The sequence below is a fragment of the Muscardinus avellanarius genome (genome assembly GCF_963383645.1).
Source record: "Muscardinus avellanarius genome assembly, chromosome: 4".
Taxonomy (NCBI): Eukaryota; Metazoa; Chordata; class Mammalia; order Rodentia; family Gliridae; genus Muscardinus; species Muscardinus avellanarius.
Window position 1 is genome coordinate 61,060,861 of NC_137789.1, and position 17,898 is coordinate 61,078,758.

At 36.0% G+C, this 17,898-nt stretch overlaps 1 protein-coding gene across 2 annotated transcripts in view; it reads right to left on the reverse strand.

Moving 5' to 3' along the window:
- ZFHX4 (zinc finger homeobox 4) overlaps nucleotides 1-17,898 on the reverse strand; it is a gene marked incomplete at both ends in the record, with an annotated part of 166,146 nt that overhangs the window by 90,521 nt on the left and 57,727 nt on the right. The window lies entirely within an intron of this gene.

The window sequence follows — 17,898 nt, forward strand, 5'->3', positions numbered from 1 at the left end:
AATTCTGATTTTTTCAATGGAAAAACTTTTACAACTCCCAAACATATTCTGTTACAGTAGTTTATTTTTTAGAAAAACTTTCCCCCCATTTTAATTGGGGTGATTCAATTCCATTTAGACGAGCAAACTCCCAAAGTAAGAATAGCAACAGAGAGAAAATATATTAATAACTATGATTCAATATAAACTACATGAGTTTGAGTAATTCATTAAAATATTTTTATGTGCTTCTTTTCAAAATACACAAAAGGGTACAGGTGGTATTTATTGTTCTTAGATTAGTTGGATAAGGGTTAGTATTCTGAAATTCTAACAATCAAAAAAAACCCTTTAAATATAGTATCAAACATGTTGATTTCTACCTTCCCTCCCCCAATTCCTTTGCATTTAGCATCTGAAAGTGGTTAGAGAGAAAAGAATAACTAGCTGGCCAGCCTTTCCAAACACTAACAGCCAGGACCCATACATTATATCAGGTTAATGCTCATGGACAGACATTTTAGTATTTTTTTTTAATCAAGTGAAGTATATTCTGTTCTCAATAGTCATTTCCAACATTTTTGTAAAAGCTTAGTCTTCTGATCACACTCATTCCCAGAAAAATAAGCTCAGTACCGCTCATAGAAGTTATTGTCCATCACCTGCAAAGGAGAAATTCTGCATAATTAACTTTAGTAAACAAAGACCTGAAAGGTTCAAAGGATGAGATTGTTGAATACCTGAAGACAAGTGTTTCTTTCCTTAGTAAGGACACTTAACAAGATACCCAAGTCTGGATCTAAACAGGAGCATCTCTGTGCCCTTCAAACACACCAGCCTCAAGTCGAGTCCAAAAGGGAAGAGACAGTCCTGGAACTGACCCTCTCTAGTCTGAGCAACCAGATTGCCTGAGGCAACAGGATGCTTGTGAGAGAGAGAGAGAGAGAGAGAGAGAGAGAGAGAGAGAGAGAGCGAGCCTGCCTAGTGGGGTGCTGGGAGTGGTATTTGCTATTATAAAAAACTAAGACACTTTCCGGAAGAAAAGGGGGAAAGTTAAACTTTTTTTATTCTCATGTAAATCAAGTAACATTCACCCCTATTGGCATTCCACCAATGTCATTTCTAAGATTTCAGCCTTGGATATATTTATTAATAAATAGATCACTGTGCAGTTTTCTTTATAGCACAGGATGCCTCCTTTCTGCACCTACTGGGAATCCTTCTGCTTGTTGATTCAAGGGAATTAAAAATGGTAGCAATAAAAGGAGCAAGGGCTATTTAACGGCACATTTCCTTGTGTTTCAAATCTGCACTGTCTAGCAGAGAACCTCGTTTCTTGTCACTCCACTGTGTTAAGAACAGCAGGCCACAACCATTCAGGCTGCCCCATCAACTGTGAGTTTTAATTTGAGCCACTTTCACATTTAGAAAAAAACACACACACACAAAACCTTACTTTTTCCGCTAACCCATCTTCACCCTGTGTTGTACCACGGAAAGCTTTCAGGCGATGCTCTACTCTGGAGCAAGCCAAGCATATAAGTGTGCCTGCAGCACTCACAGGCTAATGAACAATGCACAAAAACAAAAGGAACAGCAAGGCTCCTATTATCTGATCTTCCGTGAAACACAAAAACTGCCTTCTCTGTGCAGAGGAAGTGCCAGGAAGCCTGCAGGTGTGAGCCGGTTAAAAGAAAAGGCTTGGGCTAAATAGATTCTTTGACTGTCAGGGATTAGAGTCATGGCACTAGTGGAAACACACATCTTTTCCTTTAATTTACAAAATTTTCTCACGAGTCTGCAAGAGTTCACCCCATCAGGGGCTTTTGGAGGCCATTGAAATGTCTTAAGTTTTAATTAAGTTGGAGTTGTCAGAAGAAAGCTTTTTTGGCACAGAGTCAGGGTCATTAATTACTGCTATCTTTGTTTCTTTCTGTAAAGAGAACTCTGCTGACTTGTTGGGTTACTCACCCAGCCTACATTTTCTATCCTCTGGTTCCCATTCACTTCCAAGTGGGACTTGATTAAGCAGTTTACCAATTACTCCCATCAGTTCTAGGTACAAAGCATTTGCAAAATCTTAAATCTTATTAAAAAAAAAACACATTTCTCATTCATGGTTTGGGGTACAGTAGTAAAAACAATTTTGTCCAGTGAGTTAGGAAGCAGCTGAGTTCTTGCACAGGTGTTAGCATTTAAATACAACTATCTTCACATTTTTACATCATTCTCCATTTGACATACCTATTCATGGTCTCACAGCCTGTGACTTTGCTTCTATGAAATGCTAATGAAGTTAAATATTATTTACTTTATCCAATGACATATAATTCTAACTGAAAACATCCACTCTTGGCTGATTTCTCTTAAATCAGACAACTATTTTTATTGTTTCCAGATAAAATCGGTGGCCACTATCCCTGATGATAGTTCGTGGATGTGAAAACGGAAGATATTAAGAGAGCAAAAGTTTTAGGTAATCTGCAAATATGCTTCACGTACCTCTAAAATAAAGGCATTGCCATTTAGACAGAGTTCATAAGCTGCTACTTGTCTTTTAAAATTGATTCCCATTATCTCTCAGTATCCGTGGAGACTGGTTCTAAGACCTGTACTATCAAAACCTGTGGGTACTCAAGTCCCTTATATGAATGTTATAATATTTGCTTATAACCTACACACAACTTCATATATACTTTATGTCATCTCCAGATTACTTATAATACCTAATTCAATATAAATATATGTAAATATCTGTTCTATTGTATTATTTAGGGAATAATGACAAGAGAAGTCTTTACATATTAAGTACAGATGCAACTTTTTGTGGTTGTTCTTTTTTTTTTTTTTTTTTTTGGTGGTACTGGGGTTCCTGGAAGCCCTTTTACCTCTGGGCTACACTCCCAGACCTATTTTTACATTTTATATTTGGAAACAGGGTCTCCTAAGCCAGCGCGCGGGGCTAGCTTCGAACCTGCGCGATCCTCCTATCTCTGCCTCCCAAGCGCGGGGATTACAAGCGTGCGCCACCACGCCCGGCTTTGTGGTTGTTCTTGATCTGGGGTTCGCCAACCTCATAGATTTAGAGAGCTGATGTCTCTTGAAAAAATAAATAACAAATTGAAATTTCTGAACTTCTGCATGTATCTGGATAAGAATTATGTATATTTATATTGTAAAAGTCAGGAAATCATATTTGTTAAAAATCATAAATTTAAATTCTGGGAAAGCATAGTCATATTTTGAAATCATTTGCTTTGAAGTATTTCCCTTAAAATACATATTTTGTAATTCTCCCTTAGGTTTTTACATCATTTCTTATTCTTTCATTTTATAGAAAGATAGCAAAAGCAAAGCAATTTAGTTAAGGTTCAGAAGCAAGAAAGACGCTTAAAAATTATCTCAAAAATAAGAAAACATATAAAATATAGTAAACTCAATCAAGACAAATATACTTCCGTCTACAAATAAGTCTAGGATTAATCTTAATAAAAATTATTTTAAATCCAAGTAAAATGGATGGAGAAAGATTCATAAAGCTGAAAACCAATTACAGAATCACACATCTCTTCCTGACAAACATATATTACTTCAAAATATTTTTCCCAGTAATCCCATAGTTACCTGCCATCAGTAACAATCACAGATGTGTTACCACCAAATCTGTGCCATTTCAGACAAAGGGCCCCTAATGTCCGAATGGACACTCAGCATTACAATGACACTACCTCATCATTATCTGCTGATTCTATGATGATCAACTTTTAAGTTTAGAATTTGAAGTAGATTTTAATCTAGCGAAAGCCAAAACAGACAGTGTTTTCATTACATCTGGTCCAAAATGAACCACTTTGGAAAGGAGGATAAAATTCTTAGTTTTCATATCTCACAAATGAGAACTTAATTTCTTGACTTTACACTATTTTACTTTTACACCTGAAATAACATATCTGAGAAAGAGGGTAAAATATTTCTCTGGTCTTCAATAAAAATTCTAAATGGCATTTCTAATCCATAATAAAATATATAAATTTAAAAGTATGGATAAAGTAGATAATCAAATGTAACTATTCAGTTTACATAAGAAAGTCCCAAGTTTTTAGAAGAGTGACAAAGTACTATCCTTGCACAAATCACTTTTAAAGCCAGCCAATGATTAAGATGATAATCAATTTCTGGGTTTCAACAGAAATTTGGAAGTCTCCATTCTTTTCCTCTGTTAAATCATCTTGCTTATGTGTCTTTTGTAGCACCCCCAAAGATGCTGGGGAATGAGGACTATGTTTCTTATCTGAAACTCACCTGTGAAAGTGTTAGAATAGAGTAAGCACTTTAATAAATGAATTAACTTAAAAGTATAGAGGATAGTTCAATCTAACACTCAGAACTGGACCAACTTGGCATTTCTAATTATACAAAACAATATTATTTACAGATTAAGGTAATGATTCTGTGACACTTTTTAGTCATCTCATAATCCTATGGATTAATTTTGTCCATTTATATAAATTTGTCATCAATATTTCTGATTATAATGTGAACACAGGATGATGTGAAGTTGGATCTGTCCTATATGAAACTTTATTTTAGATTATCTGAGTGAGTGTGGAATGGTTATATGAAGTTTGAGAAGTTACTGGGATCCACATTTTTGCCATTTCTTCATTGCACAAACATTTAGCACACACCCTACAGCAAACACTGGACAAGGTCCTGAAGATCTTGACAGGGCACAAGATTTCCTCAGGAAACAAAATGAACAAATATAATTCAGTGTGATAAGGGTTTCCCTGGAGGAAAGCATGAGGGCTATGGGGTAGAGGTAAGTTACCTCTCGGTACCACTTTCTCAAGAGAGTAATACCAGCAATGAGTCTGGCAGGTCTCAGAATGGACCAGTGGGAGGAAGGAAAAGGGCAATCGAGTCAGTCAGGACAGCAGGAAGGGAAAGTGTGGCAGTGTGTTGGATGCACTTAAGAAAAAGGCCAGGGAGAATACAAATGAGAAGGACCTTGAAAAGCAGGTCAACACTGACTTGGATCTGAATGATTTGGGAAGTCATTATAAGATTGTTAAGTGCTTCAGAATGATCACTGTGGCCAGCGCATCTGGTTTGGAGAGCAGTCTGGCAGCAGGGCCTCTGCCTTTCTTGAAGTCAGAGGATAAGGATCAGTATAGTTCATCAATGTCCGTCTTTTGACCCTTGGCTTTTGCCATAACTCTCTTGATCCTCCTGCTTGGCCTTCTTTATCCACTATTAATTATGTGTTTGTGCCCCCCAGAGTTCAGTATCAAACATCCTTTGTGAATTCAATTAATCATGCACAGATGGCTCCCAGTTTCTATCTTTAAACCAGGACTTTCTTCTGAGATCTGAATTCATTTGCTACGAATACCATCTTGGTATATCTACTTGGATGTCCTTTGAGAGTCAAAGCTCAACAACTGCAAAACTAAATTGATTCTCCTCTCTTCTTACTTATTCTCTACTCTCCCTCACAGGAACTCAATTGTATTGAGTAAATTTTAGTTAATATTTTAGGCACTGTTCTGAATGTGTCACATACATTCTTATGTTGCATCCTAAATCTTCTGGTCTTCGACACAGATACGAGTCTTCCATTTTAACGATGAGGAAATCGAAATGTGAAAAAAATAAGCAACTTGCCCCAGGTCAGAATGTTGGTGAGAGATGGAGACCTACTGAGGACATGTGTTTCTCACTATTATACCAGTTTCTTCTTTGTACTGACCAGTTAGTGGAACCTCAAAGTCACCCACTGTCTTGTTGCAGAAATTTAGAAATCATCTTTTATGCCTTGTTTTCCTTTCCTCCTATATCTAAATTATCACTCAGTCCAATATATATATATATATATTCCTTCCAGCTACTTCTCAGTCTCTGAGCTGCTACATTCGATCACTATCTCTTGCTATCATCTCATTTCTTCTAATCAGTTCAGATAACAACCATGGTGTCTTGGAAAGGTAATACTGATTTAGCAATTTATGTAACATCTGTTATGTGTTGTGCTCCATTCTAAAAACTCAAATAGTAGTAGTGAATTAAAAAAAGTCTCTGATATTACAGATTCTAAGTTTAAGTAGGAAAAAGAAGCAAGTATTTAAATATATTAATAGGCTATTTTATTTTAATTAATTAATTAATTTATTTATTTATTTATTTATTTATTTTTGCGGGTCTGGGATGGAACCCAGAAGCATTTGACCTCCGAGCTACAACCTCTGCCCAATTTTTTATTCTTTATTTTGAAATCGGGTCTCACTGAGTTGCGAAGGGCCTCACTATGTAGCTGAGGCTGTCTGCGAACCGCGTTCCTCTGGTCTCAGCCTCCCAAATGCTGGGATTACAAGCGTGCGCCACCACACCTGGCTTAATATGCTATTTTAAATAATAATAACAATGAGAAAAACTATAAGAAAATTAAAGCAGGAAAAATAGGCAGGGAGGGTAGATGTGGCAGAGGAAGATGCTAATCTGATAAACTCATTTCCCTAATAAATACTCTTTGATAGCTTCCTCCCCCTATTTTTTTTTTTTTTTTTTTGGTACTGGGTATTGAACCCAGGGTTGTTCTACCTCTAAGCTACACCTCCAACTCTGTTTTATTTTGAAATAGGGTCTCACTAGTTTGCTAAAAGTCTCACTCAGTTGCTGAAGCTGGTCTCAAACCTGCTATCCCCCTATCTCAGCTTCCCAAATACTAAAATTATAAGTGTGTGCCACAGCAAACAGGCTCTTTCCTTTTCTCTTCAGAAAAAAAAAAAAAAAAACACCTAAAATCTATATCATGATTGTAACTAGAGTAACTGTATGGTCAGAATCTCCCTGAAAATTCCCAATTTAAAACCCATTTTCCGAGCTGGGCGTGGTTGCTCAAGCTTATAATCCAAGCATTTGGGAGGATGAGACAGGAGGATCACGGTTTGAGGACAGCCTCAGCTACTTAGTGAGGCCCTTTGCAACTCAGTGAGACCCTGTTTCAAAATAAAGAATAAAAAATAATATTGGGGATAGAATGCCCCTGGGTTCCATCCCTAGTACCCCCCCAAAAAAGATAAAATTGAATATTATACTGAGATTAGTTAACCACAAAAAAAATGAGAGGTCACTTCTTTTTCCTCCTATATGAAAGCTATGGCCAACTGGGACACAGGAGTGACTCCAAACAATAGAGAAGAAACCTCAGTGGAACGAGGATTAGGACCTAATTGAGGGAGGTGGGGAGGACGGAGGAAGTTTCCAAAGGGTAACACTTCAACGGACACGCTGTCCATACAGAAGTTTATCAGTGCCAATCACAATGACATGGGGACATGGGGAGGGACAGGTGTCTGTCCTCACAAAATGCTGTGTGTATGCATGCTTCTATCACTTTGAACTTCAGCAAGATGTATGGCTGCACCGCACCAATAAAATTAAAACACACACGCACACCCATTTTCCTTCACTTTCAAAATATTTCAGGTTTGAAGAGTCTGTACATGGACCTCATATATAAGGGCCGTGCATGCTGACGGCTTCAACAGCTTTAGCTTTAGTTTATTCCAACTTCCCTGACATTAGATCTTCCAGATTTAAAGTTCAAGCGTAAAGTTTCCAAAATTCCCGCAGCCTTGACTGCTTTCTCCCCTTTGCCCATCTCTATCCTATTTGTCCTCTAAATCAAAGCTTTACGCCTTTATTTTTCTTAAGAAATGTGTCCCGTTTCTCCTGCTTCGTTTCCTGTATTCTGTATTTTTTGAATACTTATGCTATTAATAGTTAAATATTAGCATAATTGACTGACAAGTGCCTGTCCTCTCTACCAGTCTATAAGCTTCTTGAAGACATGGACTGACTCCTCATTACTTATTATTTTAAATTTAGGACATAGCAGTATATTCAATATAGTTAGGAAGAAAACAGTGAGGTACAATTATTGGCAGGCAAGAGAGTAGAAATACTCGGTAGATTGGAGAGTCAGTCAGGATGTAATATTTGATGGACCTTCTTCACTAAAGATTGAGTAGAGTGAAGCGCAGTAGAAAGAAAGATTAAAAATAACTCTCTGCTCTCTAGATTGAACAAATGAATGGAGGATGCTGGAGATGGAGAAGCAACATGATGTGAACGAGTTGGAGAAAAAGAATATACTCTATTTTAGACATATATGGTTGGGCATATCTATAGGTTGTCTAGGTAGAGTTTATTATTACTGAAAGAAAATACTATTTGTCTTAAAATGCTAATAATTTTAATAGAAACCTGTGCCAACTTTAGCTCAGAAAAGCTTTAAAAAGAATTGTGAAAAGCAAGAAATTTCCATTTGCTCTGTAGTTATGATAAATCTGTCTTTATATTGTCTCTCTAGCCTCAATCTTAGAGAATCTAACACCAGTCCACAAAGCTGAAACAGTAGTGGGTGTAGCAGCTCTCAGCTCCATGGTTTCTGATTCTGATTTTGATCCCACAAATGAGTTGGCTGCTTACAATAGTAAAAACAAAAGAGTTGTAGAATACCAAATGAGATGGCGAAGGAAAATGTAGTCTATGCAAAATATTCAGTTTTCATATTTCAATATTAATTTTAAGACCTTTACATACTTAGAATCATAAAAGACACTGACATAATTTGCAACATGAATGAAATCAAATGACACTTTGACTTCAAAAGTAGAGCCAATTAAAATGGTCTCAACAGAAAAGGTATGAAAATCCAAAGTAATAGAGAAAATGAGTCATCCCGAGATGATGTCACAAACATAATAAGATTAATCATCCATGCACAAAAGTAAGAATTTTCAGAGAAATCATTTGTATTATCCAGTTCCCTGAGTTTCCTTAAAATATTTGACATTGCTGACCACTAAGTTCTTGAAATTCCTTCTTCTTTTAGCTGTTAATAAAAAAGCTTTCCGATTTCTTTGATTTCTAGTTGCTTCAGCTTTGTTTTTTATTTCTTTCTTCCTTATCCTGCTACATAAACACAGCTGTTTTACCTGAGCTCTTTCTGCTTTTCAAGATCCAGTCTCCCCATATCACTTTATTCTCACCCCTACTTTACTTTATATTTGGGGATTCAAATCACACACAAATCAAGATTCCTACCAACTTTTCTCCGCAACCCCAAACCACATGTCTAATGACCCTGAATTGTTTTTCAGAGGCTTCCAGCTTTGCTCCAAACTCTGAAAGTCCATACAGAAGCTGGTCATCTTTCCTTTTAGTTCTGCCTCTGCTTCTCCTCCTCCGTGTCCTCCATGTTTCCACTGATACAAAACAGAAACACAGGTGTCACCATGGGTCCCTTCTTCTCCTCTGCCCAAGATCTAATTGGTTGCAAGGATTTTCCTATTCTAATGTTGCCTTCATCTTTCTCTTTCTCTCTAGACCCACTGCCTCTACTAAAATGGTTTACTGCTCACTGAAACTACTGTTTGCAGCCCTAAATGGCCTGCTGGACTAAGATCGCAAGGTGAGCACTTCATAACTTGGCTCGTATTATTGTAGTTTCCTACCATTAATATTATTCCCAAATCAGCGGACATGGTGGCACACGCTTGTAATCCCAGCGTTTGGGAGGCTAAGACAGGAGGATCACCGTTAGCAGACAGCCTCAGCTACTTCTTAGCAAGGCCCTTTGCAACTCAGTGGGACCCTACCTCAAAAACAAAAAGCCGCCTGGCGTGTTGGCGCAAGCTTTTAATCCCCGTGCTTGGGAGGCGGAGACAGGAGGATTGCGCTGGTTCCAAGCCAGCCTCGCTGGTTTAAGAGACCCTGTTTCCAAATAAAAATATAAAATAGGTCTGGGAGTGTAGCCGGCGGCAGAGAAGGGTTTCCAGGAACCCCAAAACCACAATAAATAAATAAATAAATAAATACAAAATAAAAATTAAAATAATAAAAAATAAAAAGACTACAAAAAGGGTTGGGGGTGTAGCTCAGAGGTAGAATGCCCCTGGGTTTCATCCCCAATACTGCAATGTATATATATATATATATATATATATATATATATATATATATATCCCAAATTATATTATGTCAGTCTTAAAATCAAAACCCATCAATGTCATACAGCATTTACTAAAGTACTTTCCGAAAACTTTAAAACTCATTCAATATTTCACACCCCTTTTCTCATTATTGCATTACTCACTGTTGATGTCCCAGAAAAACTAAATGCCTCACCTTTTTTTTTTTTTTTGCAGTGCCTAAAAGTTACTGTCTACTCTCTACCTCTGATTATATTTTTCTCTCTCCTTGGTATTTCCAAATTTTCTACGGATGCACGTCCAGATTCTGCCTATTATTAAAAGCTCAACCCAAATGTCATTTCAAAAAATATACATATACTTCTTGACTGCTACAACTAGAAATATCCTCATTCTCCTTTGAACCAAAAAGCATTTTGTATGAATTTCTCCTCCGGTGATTAATATATTCTGTATTTCGTTACAGTTATTTTACGCACATGCCTTATTTATTTCAATTGCATGTCCAATACAGGGCCCATACCCAATCCATCTTTATAAAATGTACCAGTAACTCCTTATGTGCTTGCGTCTAGAAAGAAAGTTTTTCTTTAATGATAGCAATGAATGAGAGAATTTTTAAAAAATAAGTTTTCAAGGGAGCCCAGAGTTTAATTTTTGCTCTCCCACTCACCAACTATTTGTCTTTTGTAAAATATTTAATTCTTCCAAGGTTCATTTTTTTAAACAGTGAATAATTCTACCAACCATATATTTGTATAAGGATAAGTCAGGTTGTAATATTCATTCTGCTGTATTCAGGTATTCAATACATTTTTGTTGCCTTCCTTTCTTCAACATATTATGGTAATTCACTAAGAAGTCTTCAATGACCATGTACATTGTTTTGTTTTGTTGTCTTGTTGTTTGTTTTATTTTTTTACCAAGCATCATTTTAAGGTGTGCTGGGATAATAAGGACACAGGAGTAGCAGAGGCCAGCCAGGCAGGAGGACCTAAGCTGTGTCATCTATTTACTAGGGCAAAATTAACAGAAACAAATAGTTTAACCCAAGCTGGGTATGGTGGCTCACACTTGCTATCCAGTACCTGGGAGGCTGAGACAGGAGGATCACAGGTTTGTGGCCAGCCTCAGCTACATAGTAAGGCCCTTTACAACTTTGTGAGACCTTGTTTCAAAATGAAGAAAAACAAATAGGGCTAGGGATATAGCTTAGAGGTAGAATGCTCCTGGGTTCAACCCCCAGAACTGCAAAAAAAAAAAAAAGTTTACCTAAATAATCTGTCACAATTCAGAAATGTTAATATAATGTTAATGCAAGAGGCAAGAAAGTGAAAGAAAGAGACCTGCTTTTACTGAATAATACAGTTTTACATTTCCTCATTTAACCTCCATTTCACTGCTGAGAAAACCAAGACTCTGAATGAAGACAATGCTACCACCTGTCATATAGTAAAGTTGGGATAAAACTTCAGGACATTCTGACACCTACACTCATGTCATTGCATACCATATTGAAATACACATCTTCATGAGAGAGGGAATGAAATAAGGAAACACTAAGTCGCTTAAGAGGCTATAGCTTTGATGGATTTTGGCTGGGAGTAACTGAGTAACAGTTGAAAGAAAAACTACATTAATTAAACACCTGATATCTATCAGAAACTATGCTGGACCAATCACATGTTGCAGACTTTCTTGAGAAAGGAAAAGTTAGATTTTAATGAGATAATACATAATTCCTTTCAATAGTAATAAAAAAATAGTAAAGCATCTTGTGTAGATAAAATTACTTTTACAGAATAATTATGAAATATTTTAATAAACAACCATTTGAGTAAATTGCTCTCAAAAGTTCTCATCTGTATTATTTTACTTAATAGGCTCCATTTCATGTAGAAAGGAAAATACTTAGTAAGCTTCCTATTATTATGTGAAATCTATAAATGCTTGTAAAGTCTATAAATCTCTTGAACTATTCATTATTGACAACCAATAATACAGGCATTCAATACTTTTCACAGCTCAGGGCTATGAACATAACAATGTTTTTTACTTTTCAAGCAATAACTGAAACTGAGTATTACTTCAGAGAGGGTTATACATATATTTGAGTTATAGGTGAGATAATAAAGCCATGTCTATATGTCATCAAAAAGATTAAATATCCAAGTGGCAGTAACATCTGAGTAACTGCTAATTCAGATGATGGCCACACAAATGTGTTGACTTGATTGGGTTCTTATCAACCACCCATTGACAAATCACATTAAAGCTGGATAGAGAGAAAAAAAACACAGTATTTCAGAGAACCAGGAACCAAGACATTACATACTATTTTTTTTTTAACAAAGTCCAATGACCTGTGTAAAATTTTTGACATCCGTTGGCCTAAACAATCAATTTTCAATCTCTCTTTAACACTTGCTCAACAAGATTTCTAGAAGATGCATGATACTATTATTACATAGTGAATCGCTTCTAAAATTCCCTCCTATTTATGTAGAATCCTTTACACTCTTTGGGTTCTGGCCATGCCTTCTATCATGGGGCATATTCGATACATCAGAAATGTTTTTTTTCTATTCCACTTAGTTTTTTCCCTAAATGTGACCATGCCATGTATCTATTGTGGAATAAATGAATCCATAGATTTTTACAGTGGGATAGACTAAAGATTGGATTCTGATTTCTTAATTAATGGCACTATGCTCTTGAGTGAAATATTTAACCACTAAGACTCAATTTCCTCATCTTTTTATTAAGAGTTTTAGTAACTACCTCATGGGATTGTTTTGAAGATTAAATAACATAGCAGCTATTCAGTACCTAACATTGCTGTGCCTGGCAATGCAATCGGTGGAGAATAATCTGTTCTGTTCTTGTTGTGGCTGTATAATTTTTCACTTTTTTTTTTTTTTTTGGTGGTACTGGGGGTGGAACCCAGGGGCTTTCTACCTCCGTGCTACACTCCCAGACCCATTTTATATTTAATTGGACACAGGGTCTCACTAAGTTGCTGAGAGCCTCACTAAGTATCTGAGGCTGGCTTCGAACCTGCGGAATCCTCCTGTCTCAGCCTCCCAAGTGTGGGGATTACAAGCGTGCACCACCACGCCCAGCTAATTTTTCACATTTTAATTCCTTTTAGCCTAATGAGTATCCAGTTATAATATAGGAATGTGGACATAATGTTACATTTCAAACTGCCATCCAATTTTGGTCTCATGCCACTTAATGATGATTTTTGCTGGGATTATATTCTCATGCTGTTTGTTGGAGGAGATAAATATGTTTCATTCAAGATATAGTAATCAATACAATTAATATTTACATTTGAGTAGAACTACATTTAAATATGTACTATCCAAATGACCACAAAAAAGTCATAAGCTAACCTATAGCCTCGACTATTAGCTCACTTGATAAATTAGGTTTCCTCTAAAATGTCATGTAATCAAAAATCTTCACATAGAAAAATAAGCCAGGTTTAGTTAACATTCATCATTTTAAAATTGATTTTCTGGTATAACATTGCACAAGGACTTATTATTGTATTTAAGTAGTGTCATAAGGTATAATTTTTATGGTCTATTAAGCATAACTCTCAAGTACCCTAAATACAACTAAATGAGGTGGAATCACTATTAGCTTGTATTTTGGGGTTACCAAGTGGCCAGGCAATTCCAACCAACTACATCCGGAATAGTATTTTATGACAGCTCATGGCTTTCTATGTTGAGCTTCCTTGACTTAAAATTTTTACGAGATTGAAAACTGGCCTTTGAGATGGTGCCTGAAAGTTGGGTCATTAGTCCTCACCTTTTAAGAAATAATGTCTCAGCAGGCTGTATTTGAACCACTTGAGCCCAAAGAGGTGTTAACAGAGTTGTTAATTAACCTAGGTCTGGAACCTATTGTGAAGAATCCCAGAAAGCTGGAACAATAGGAGGTGCTACCTAACCCATATCCTGGAAGAAACAATGTTTGCTTTAATAATAGAGACCCCAAAGTTACATACTACTAATATTAGGTTAAAAATAATAGCAAAATGAAAATATCAGTTGATTAGAAATAGGGGCAAAGAGCTCCTTGAGAAAACAAGGCAAACCTGACATGAACAGAATTGGACATTTAGAAAATAGGTCATTTTGGAAGAGTCCTAAAAGCTCCGTACTTGGTTGTAAATGGGAAATAAAATAAATTTTGAATCAATATTTCTTTTATACTCAGGACTGATTGGATCACTGATTGGCTTCAAAGACAATTGTTTTTAAAAATCCACAAGGATGGATATTTCAAAGCTTTTCTGCATAAGCATGTGCCTGTGCTGAATCATTCACTCACAGTTGAGAAAATTTCAAGGTGAAAATGAGCTCTCTTTAATTGATTGTAAATCCAACTGGTCTATGGAACTAGAACACTGACTAGCACTGTGAACACAAGAAACAAATAAATGAATCTCTAGACATCATGAGAAAAGTTATTGAGTACTCTGTGGTCACCTCTCCAAACAAACTAATCTCTATTATCGACTTTCTTTGACAAGCTCCTTAAAGTTTTAAACCAATTTTACCCCTTTTACATGATATCTATGTAGCCTTTTGAAAATACGTGACCATCTATTTGTTATGTTGAGGGTCCCTGAGATCCACTTAAGTGCTTCAGGCTTCCCTCTATTTTGATGTTGTTAAGATCAAACCACATTATGAAAGAAATAAATGATAAAGATTATGAGCATGCGAATATAAAGTTTAGATACTCTATTTAAAACATATAAAAATTAATGTGATCCATATGCAATGATGCATCTTTAAATGGTGGCTGGTCCTTCAGTCATTTTTAAACCAAAATCTACAATATGCATAATTATTAACAACATCAGTTACAATTGGACATATATTTGAAGCAGCTCATGTAAATGTTATAGTTAATATTTCTTTGCCAGAACCATAGGAAATAAAAATTTCCTATGGTTCTGGCAAAGAAACCAAACTCGTTTATTTGATAACAGTCATCTAGAATACTTATGACTTTTCCCTAGCAACATGCCTATTCACGAGCATCATGTTTTAATAACAAATCATTTTATTTATCTTTTCCTTCAACTATGATTGATTCTAAATAAACCCTGCTTTCTCATCTAAGGTCTTTCTTGCTGATTTCAGGCTCCCCAAACTCCAAGCCCTAGGCTGGGAATTGCCCACCTCAGTATGGCATGGAAGAACAGAGTGAAGTGGTGGTTGGACTGCTCCATTAAAGGCAGGAAAGACAGGTCCCTGATAAGGGAAAGAGGCACCAGAAAAAGAGGGTATAAGGAGAATGGCTTCCCGTTCTCAACATCTGGGTATCCCAAGGTGCAAAAATTATGAGAAGAATGAGATTTAATAAAGAGAGCATTGAAAGAAGAGTGTTGAGGAACCCTCTGATCTAGCACCTCACAGCAGAGAAGTGTGCAGGACAGATCTCAATGAGATAGTGTTTCCAGAGAAAGGATAATAGCCTCTTGCCCCTCAAATATCTTCTCCTTAGCCAGACCTTATCTGGCAAGTGGCAATGGCTCTAATTCCATTGGAGAAGCAGAAGGCTGGAGCTTGAAGGTGCATCTATTCGAAAGAATCCATACCATACACTGATTAAAATGTGCTTTAGACAAAGTATAAAAGATGGCTACAGATTGGCATCTTGGAGGAAGATTCCAGAATTGGAAAAGATAACACAAAGCAGAACCCAGGGGAGACACAAATTTGCTCTTTTTATAGGCATCAGAATCTCAATAAATAAATACTGTAAGAATTGATTATTCAAATGATTTTGGTGGTAGCACATTTGAGGAAAACAAATGCATATATTTCAGGCTTCTTGGATTTCAAATAATAAATTCCTACCAAAACATTCCAATTGTAATATTATACATAGTTTAAAGACTGCAAAAAAGAACAACTACTTTATACTTGGACCTTACAAAATATTGTATACATTTTATCACGTTTGATTTTCACAAAAAGTTAATATGCATGGCAAAGAAGTATTAATTCTTTTTATTAACCTGACATTCTGGGTTTTCATAATTACATGTATTTATAGCAATCTCAAATTATTTTCAATATTTGTTTTATTGCTAGAAGTTCTAAGATCTAAGAGAAAAATAATTAGTGTGTTCTAAGTAAAGGTTTTTGTTTTCTCCCAAATTTCATACTTCCTATATTCTTGGGAAGACTACATCTATAAATCCTAAGACTATAATTGAGTTCTCTGGACCAGAAATTAGTCATACTTTCTCTGTAGAACTAGAGGGTATGGTGTCTTACTCATTCATGATGGTATCTATTAAAACAAAATACTCTCTTACAATACATCTCAATGTGTTTTTATTGAACTACTGGCTGCCTTCCAGAGGAACAGAGCGACTGAAGGAAAGCGTTCTAAAAATTTTGACTTTATTTGTAAGTGATTTTTCTCCAAATGACTTTTTAATTTTTAGAGGATTCAGTCCAGTGATAATAGAACTAAACAGTCCAGACAGGACATCCCAATGAAGATATCGCCAAATAATTGATTGTAAAATGAATTTCTTCTATATTTCTCTGTATACAGAGTGAAAGAGATTACTTTGTACAGCAGGTCAGAAAGCAGCCAAAACAGTGATATTTGCTTCTGAACCTCTTTTATATAAAAAATCAAGAGGCCTAATCTGAGATATATTCCAAGATCAAGAAATCAAATAATGTTGCTGGCTTAAATTTTAAAGAACTTTTGCTCATATTTTAAAATACATATACTTTTAAGCACAATGTAAATGTACACCAATCTCAATATGTTCCACTTATAAAAAAATAAAAATTAAATTTAAAAAAGTAGTCTTCATCTGTATTAAACCCAAGGGTCAGCCAGGCATGATGGTACATGCCTGTAATCTCAGTACTTGAGAGGCTGAGACAAGAGGATCTGAGGTCTGAGGACAGCCTCAGCAAGTAGTGAGACTCTTATCAACCTAGCAAGACCCTGTTCCAAAACAAAGATTAATAAAAGGGCTGAGGGTGTAGCTTGGAGGTATAATGCCTCTGTATCCAATCTCCAGTATCACAATAAATAAATAAATGTAAAATATATCTCCAAGGCTCTTTTATGTCTCTTATATTGGAATAAGATAGTATTTATTATATAACAATACCTATATCCACACAGAATTTAATCGGTATTATGACCTAGTCATAATATCAAAGGGAAGTAAAATTTATTCACATCTCAAAAGTTGAGGAAAATCAAGTTATATAATAAAGGAGCCATAGGCTTGCACATGTATATGGTGTTTCTATGAATTTACAAGTATAAATGCACAAAGTTATAAGTGTGCCTCATGAACAATTCATATTTTATGCAGAGATTTTCTACTACTGTTATAATTTTCAACATGGTAACTAACCCTTTATTAACTACCAAACTAGACAAAAAATGATATCTTCCTTGCATGAACTTGATAGTTGCATTCCTAAAGATTGTAATATATTTCAAGGCTATGTTAAAAAAAAAAGAAAACACTTTATGACTGGAGTGTGGTGGCAAACACTTGTAATCCCAGTACTTGGTAAGCTGAGACAGGAGGATCACAGGTTCTCAGCCAGTCTCAGCTACTTAGTGAGGCCTTCCACAAGTTAGCTAGACCCTATTTCAAAATAAAGAATAAAAAATCAGGCTAGGGTATAGGTTGGAGGTAGAATGTCCTGGGTTTAATCCTCAGCACCATACACACACACACACACACACAAAAAGGGTTTTGACACAGGCCTAAGTAGTTTAAATAAGTTTAATCACCTAACATGAATGCTCCATAGGCTCACTGAAATTGGGGTACAGGACATTCCTCTCCCCTCCCCGTGCTGGACTCACACATTGTAGCTGTCTGGTGGGCTTGATCCTC